At 51.2% G+C, this 7,504-nt stretch overlaps 1 pseudogene; it reads left to right on the top strand.

Moving 5' to 3' along the window:
* Positions 1 to 234: 234 nt before the first annotated feature.
* On the top strand, positions 235 to 4,442 carry LOC115166364 (uncharacterized; annotated as a pseudogene).
* The last annotated feature ends 3,062 nt before the right edge of the window (positions 4,443 to 7,504 follow it).

Genomic DNA, 7,504 nt, shown 5'->3' with positions numbered 1-7,504 from the left:
ATCGACGCTACCTTGGTGTCAGAGCTGGGAATCTCCACTCAAGCCCTCTCCTTTCCCATGGACGTCAGAGTGCTGGATGGGCCTTAATGGCATCATGGTTAAAAACGTTAACCTCTACCACTCAACTCCTCCGCCGTCGAAACTCTTCAGGGAGTGACCATCTTCTCTAGGTTGGACCTTTGGAACACCGACCATCTGGTTTGAATACGGGAAGGAGACAATGAGTACTTGGTTATGCCATTCGGATTGACCAACGCTCCCGCTGTGTTCCGGGCCCTGGTCAACGATGTGCTCCGGGACATGCTGAACCGGTTTGTGTTTGTCTATCTCGATAGCATCTTTCCCATTCAGTTCAAGAGCACGTCCTGCACGTCCGACAGGTCCTTCAGCATCTCCTGGAAAACCAGCTTTTTGTTAAAATGTGAAATTCCATCGCTCCACCATCTCCTTCCTAGGATACGTCATTGCTGCAGGACATATACAGATGGATCCAGACAAGGTGAGAGCGGTGGTGGATTGTCCTCAACCCACATCCAGAGTGCAGCTGCAATGTTTCCTGGGATTTTCTAACTTCTACCTCTGCTTTTTCCGGATTTACTCAGCATCCACCTCTCCCAAGGATCAATTCACGTGGTCTCCAGCAGCTGACCGGGCGTTCTCGGACCTCAAACATCGAAATCACTATCTGAGGTAGACTCCTCAGATGTCGGAGTGGGGGCCATCCCACCCAAGCGTTCTGCCCAGGACCAAAAGCTGCACCCCTGCACTTTTCTCTCCCATCGTCTTACCCCTGCTGGAAGGAACTATGATGTGGGAAATCGAGAACTCCTCGCCGTCAAGATGGCGTTGGAGGACTGGAGGCACTGGTTTGCGGGGGCGAAACACCCATTTGTAGTGTGGACTGACCATAAGAACCTGGAATATCTCTGCACTGCCAAGTGCCTCAACTCTAGGCAGGCTTGTTGGGCCCTGTTATTCACCCGTTTCAATTTCACTCTCTTCTACCGCCCGGGGTCCAAGAATGTAAAGCCTGACACACTCTCACGTTTGTATAGCCCCGCTGCTACACCGTTTGACCCCGAGACCATCCTCCTACCTCCTGCCTGTCTAGCGTCTGCACACATCTGGGGTATAGAGTGACCTGGTCCGTAAGGTGCAGCGTTCCCAGCCGGATGTTTATCCCAGACTCTGCCCATTCCCCTGTCCTGGAATAGGCACATTCCTTGAGAATGACCTGCCATCCAGGCTCCCGTCGGACCCTGGCTTTCATCCGACGACGCTTTTGGTGGCCTTCCATCGTTCCTGACGTCTCCGCATTCGTTGCTGCCTGCACAGTGTGTGCACAAAATAAGACTCAGCGGCAAGCTCCGGCTGGCCTTCTTCAACCACTCCCTGTTCCTCACCGCCCCTAGTCCCATATATCCCTGGACTTTGTTTCTGGTCTTCCTCCATCAGATGGAACACCAAGATCCTGACGGTGGTGGATAGGCTTTCTAAAGCCACCCATTTTATTCCCCTTCCCAAGTTACCCTCAGTCAAGGAGACGGCCCAGCTCATGGTGCAGCACGTATTCCGGATCCATGGACCTCTGGTCGATCGTTCTCGTCCCGGTTCTGGAAGGCATTCTGCACCCTCATTGGGTTGTCTGCCAGCCTGTCCTCTGGTTTTCACTCCCAAACTAATGGCCAGTCAGAGCGAGCCAATCAGGACCTGGAGACGGCTCATTGTTGCCTCGTCTCCGCCAACCCCACCACCTGGAGCCAGCAACTTGTGTGGGTGGAATACGCCCGTAACACCCTTCCCTGCTTGGCCACTGGTCTCTCACCTTTTGAGTGTTCCTTGTGATATCAGCCCACACTCTTCCCTGGGCAAGAGGAAGAAGTCAGCATAGCCTCTGCCCACCACCTCATAAGATTGCCTGCTGTTGTTGTTCGAGAGATGTACAGTTTTCAGCCGAACATGAAGCATAGAGAAGACCAGCAAGGGGGCCCTAATCAGCATTATGCAGGCATGCACGATGAAATCCTGTGACTAGTGATGTCTGGCCGCCCAATAACCTGCCCACTTCACCCCATCACCTCCTCCCTTCTCCAGACCGGTTCAGGAGAACTTCTCCCATTCCTCACTTCCCGAATAAACTCATCCCTGACCACTGGCTGCGTCCCCTCTGACTTCAAGATGGCCAGGGTCGCTCCCCCCTCAAGAAACCAATAGTTGACCCCTCTGATGTCAAAAACTACAGAAAGCTACCACCCCAACAAATCCACAGATGACGCAATCTCAATCGCACTCCACACTGCCCTTTCCCACCTGGACAAAAGGAACACCTATGTGAGAATGCTGTTCATTGACTACCGCTTAGCGTTCAACACCATAGTGGCCACAAAGCTGCAAAAGTTCTACAGCTGCACCATCGAGAGCATCCTGACCAGTTGCATCACCGCCTGGTATGGCTTCCTGATATCCAGGACCTATATACTAGGCGGTGTCAAAGAAAAGCCCTCTCTGCTACTGCACAGCAATTGGTACTGGAGTGCCAAGTCTAGGACCAAAAGGCTCCGTAACAGCTTCTACCTCCAAGCCATAAGACTGCTGAACAACTAAACTAATCAAATGGCCACCCGGAATATTACATTGACCAACCTCCCCCTCCCCCCTTTGTTTTTATATTGCTGCTACTCACTGTTTATTATCTATGCATAGTCACTTTACAAATTACCTTGACTAACCTGTAACCCTGCACATTGACTCGGTACCGGTAGCCTCAGTATATAGCCTTGTTATAGTTATGTATATTTATTGTGTTACTTTTTGATTGATTAGATTTTTTTTTACTTTAGTTTATTTAGGAAATATTTTCTTAACTCCATTCTTGAACTGCATTGTTGGTTAAGGGCTTGTAAGTAAGCATTTCACGCTAAGGTCTACATCTGCTGTATTCGGTGCATGTGACAAATAATATTTGATTCGATTCTTTCTTTTCTAAAATACTTGAGCGCGATATCTCTGACCAATCCTGTGTCACAGAGGCTCTGCTCTGCCAAAGCTGACTTGCTCTCCTCTATTCTCATCCTCTTAGATCTATCTACTGCCTTCCACACCATGAACCAACAGATCCTCCTCTCCACCCTCTCAGGGTTGGGCATCTCAGGATCTGCACACTCCTGGATGTCATCCTATTCTGTGACGTGCTCAGTTTTTTGGCGGCATGAAGCTTTCATTAGACCAATGAAATTGCCGAACGGGTTAAGGTCAAACAACTTTTTGTTTACTGTTTAGATTAAATTGAGCGCTCTCAAACTTCCCATCATTCTGATTACGGTAGTCATTGTGTCACCCTCATCATGGCAAAGACACGGAGAAATGCATATGATGCAGCTTTCAAGTTGAAGGCGATTGATCTGGCTGTTGGAAAAGGATATAGAGCTGCTGCACGGGAGCTTGGTCTTAATGAGTCGATGGTAAGACGTTGGAAACAGCAGCGTGAGGAATTGACTCAGTGCAAAAAGACAACTAAAGCTTACTGCAAATGTTTTATTTTTTGTTACAAGCCATGTTTCGTTAAAGCCTATGTATTTTTGTTACAAGCCGTGTTTCGTTAAAGCCTGTGTAAAGTTCATTTGTTTCAATGTACCGGTAGGCACCTGCGGCTTAAAGACATGTGCGGCTTATTTATGTTCAAAATATATATATTTTTTTTATTCAGTGGGTGCGGCTTATATTCAGGTGCGCTTAATAGTCCGGAAATTACGGTAGTCTCTCCTATCATTGCTATGCGGATGACACTCAACTATTCTTCTCTTTCCCCCCTTCTGACAGCCAAGTGTCTGCACGCATCTCTATGTGCCTTTCAGACATCTCAGCTTGGATGTCGGCCTACCACCTCAAGCGCAACTTCGACAAGACGGAGCTGCTCTTCCTCCTGGGAAAGTGCCTGTTCCAAGACCTCTTCATCACAGTTGACCACTCCACAGTGTCCCCCTCCCAGTGTGCAAAGAATGATCGTGATCCTGGACAACACACTGTCATTCTCTGCAAATATCAAAGCAGTAACTCGTGCCTGCAGGTTTATGCTCTACAACATTTGTAGAGTACAACCTTTCCTCACACAGGAAGCGGAGCAGGTCATAATCCAGGCACTTGTCATCTCCCGTCTAGACGACTACAACTCTCTGTTGACTGGGCTCCCCGCTTGTGCCATCAAACCCCTGCAACTTATCCAGAATGCTACTGCCCAGGTGATGATGAACCTTCCTAAGTTCTCCCATGTCACCCCGCTCCTCTGCACACTCCACTGGCTTCCAGTTGAAGTTTGCATCATTTTCAAGACCCTGGTGTTTGCCTACGGAGCAGTAAAGGGAACTACACCTCCTTACCTTCAGGCTATGCTCAAACCCTACATCCCAACCAGCGCACTCTGTTCATCCACCTCTGGTCTCTAAAAAATGCAGTTTGCCACGAGCACTGACTTTGCTGATAAATACTTTGTTGAGAGAAAATGCAGTTGATACGATTGTGATGTGTTGTCTTACCTAGCTATCTTAAGATAAATGCACTAATTGCAAGTCACTCTGGATAAGAGTGACTAAAATATAAATGTAATGCCCTTGCTGTGGGCCACATGTTGGGAAGTATCCAGCCAGCAACCTTCCACTGTCAGAAGCAACAGCTTTCACAGGCTCATCATTTGTACAAATACAGAAGGTAACCCACTTCATTACTTTGATACATTTGATAACCCAATTGTGAAACATAATTTATGTAAACTGACATGATTTTTTAAAAATAATTCCACTTCTTAGATGCATATAATGTCCAGGGCATGACCTAGCCTGGTGGAAACAGCCTGATTGCTGTGTTCACCATTGTATTTCACTTCACATTTTATGATATCTGAAGTGAAATAGAAAGGTGAGTGCAGTGATCAGGTTGGTGTGACACTAATGCCTCAACTCTGCCTATTTCTACAGATGGACTGGAGATGATTTTGCCAGACAGCAGCCTGTCGTTTGATGGGGAGACCATAATTAGGTATGTTTTATCTGACCTGTTCAAACTTCAACATAGTACCTTTTTGTGTGTCAGATGTTACCTATCCTGCCGGTCATCTGGTAATAGAACAGTGACGTATGTGTGTCTGTGTTTACAGAAGCATGCATGAAACTTGCAAGATGATGTGATGAAGTCCAGATTGACAGATGGGCTTGATACTGATGTCTTTGGAGAGAGACCTAGCACTCTGCAATAGCATGTTACTAGACACAACTTTTATTGTATTTTTTTATTATTGAATCAGAAGGTGTGACCACTCTGACATGTTTGCCAAGGTGGCCCCATTACCACCAGACAAAATTCTGATAGGCACAGTATCTGTATGCGCTGGGAATGCCAGTGACAGATGCACATTGTTGTATTAGCAGAACAGTGCTTCTATGTTATTATGCAGAAAAAATGTATGAAATGTATGCATTCACTACTGTAAGTCGCTCTGGATAAGAGCGTCTGCTAAATGTAATGTAAATGTATGTCACGTCCTGGCCAGTATAAGGGTTAATTGTCATTTTAGTTTGGTCAGGACGTGGCAGAGGGTATTTGTTTTATGTGGTTCAGGGTGGTGTGTTAGTTAGGAGGGCGTTTGATTTATTATTTCCGGGTTTTGAGTTATGGTCTATGTTGATGTATTTCTATGTGTAGTCTGGTTGATCTATTTCTATGTTGAGTTAATTGGGGTGGACTTCCAATTGAAGGCAGCTGTGTGGTGTTGCCTTTGATTGGAAGTCCTATATTAGTTGGGTGTGTTTGTCTGTGTATTTGTGGGAGATTGTTTCTTGTCTAGCGTATGTGAGCCTGAGAAGACTGTCGGTAGATCGTGAGTTTGTTTTGTTTTGTTGTTTTGTGTTCATTTTGTGTTAATAAATGTTCAAAATGAACAACCACAGTCCTGCTGCATTTTGGTCCTCCTTCACCGACGACAACCGTGACAGAATCTCCCACCAAACCAGGACCAAGCAGCAGAGGAACGAGGAGGAAGGATGGACATGGGCCGAGTTAAGGAGGAGCGTTTCCAGGGCGATGGAAGAGTTTAGGAAATTCGAGAGGCAGCCCCAATAATTTTTTTGGGGGGGGCACAAGGGCAGTTTTGCGGGGCAAGAATGGAGCCCCAGGCCAGCTCCCCGCACTAGCCTGGAGGTACGTGTTCCCAGTCTGGTACGTCCAGTACCAGCACCACGCACCAGGCTTCAAGTGCGTCATCCCAGTCAAGAGTCGCCAGAGCTGCCCGCCAGTCAACAGTCGCCAGAGCTGCCCGCCAGTCAATAGTCGCCAGAGCTGCCCGCCAGTCAACAGTCGCCAGAGCTGCCCGCCAGTCAACAGTCACCAGAGCTGCCCGCCTATTCAACAGTCGCCGGAGCTGCCCGCCAGTCAACAGTCGCCAGAGCTGCCCGCCAGTTAACAGTCGCCAGAGCTGCCCGCCAGTCAACAGTCGCCAGAGCCGCCCGCCAGTCGTAAGTCACCAGAGCCGCCCGCCAGTCGTAAGTCGCCAGAGCCGCCCGCCAGTCGTACGTCGCCAGAGCCGCCCGCCAGTCGTACGTCACCAGAGCCGCCCGCCAGTCGTACGTCACCAGAGCCGCCCGCCAGTCAGGAGTCGCCAGAGCTGCCCGCCAGTCAACAGTCGCCAGAGCTGCCCGCCAGTCAATAGTCGCCAGAGCTGCCCGCCAGTCAACAGTCGCCAGAGCTGCCCGCCAGTCAACAGTCACCAGAGCTGCCCGCCTATTCAACAGTCGCCGGAGCTGCCCGCCAGTCAACAGTCGCCAGAGCTGCCCGCCAGTTAACAGTCGCCAGAGCTGCCCGCCAGTCAACAGTCGCCAGAGCCGCCCGCCAGTCGTAAGTCACCAGAGCCGCCCGCCAGTCGTAAGTCGCCAGAGCCGCCCGCCAGTCGTACGTCGCCAGAGCCGCCCGCCAGTCGTACGTCACCAGAGCCGCCCGCCAGTCGTACGTCACCAGAGCCGCCCGCCAGTCAGGAGTCGCCAGAGCCGCCCGCCAGTCAGGAGTCGCCAGAGCCGCCCGCCAGTCAGGAGTCGCCAGAGCCGCCCGCCAGTCAGGAGTCGCCAGAGCCGCCCGCCAGTCAGGAGTCGCCAGAGCCGCCCGCCAGTCAGGAGTCGCCAGAGCCGCCCGCCAGTCAGGAGTCGCCAGAGCCGCCCGCCAGCCAGGAGTCGCCAGAGCCGCCCGCCAGCCAGGAGCCGCCAGAGCCGCCCGCCAGCCAGGAGCCGCCAGAGCCGCCCGCCAGCCAGGAGCCGCCAGAGCCGCCCGCCAGCCAGGAGCCGCCAGAGCCGCCCGCCAGCCAGGAGCCGCCAGAGCCGCCCGACTGCCAGGAGCCGCCAGAGCGGCCCGACTGCCCCGAGCCGCCAGAGCGGCCCGACTGGCCAGAGCGGCCCGACTGCCCCGAGCTGCCAGAGCGGCCCGACTGCCCCGAGCGGCCCGACTGCCCCGAGCTGCCCGACTTCCC

The sequence above is a fragment of the Salmo trutta genome, chromosome 28 (genome assembly GCF_901001165.1).
Source record: "Salmo trutta chromosome 28, fSalTru1.1, whole genome shotgun sequence".
Lineage (NCBI taxonomy): Eukaryota > Metazoa > Chordata > Actinopteri > Salmoniformes > Salmonidae > Salmo > Salmo trutta.
This window is presented reverse-complemented; position numbering and strand designations above follow the sequence as displayed.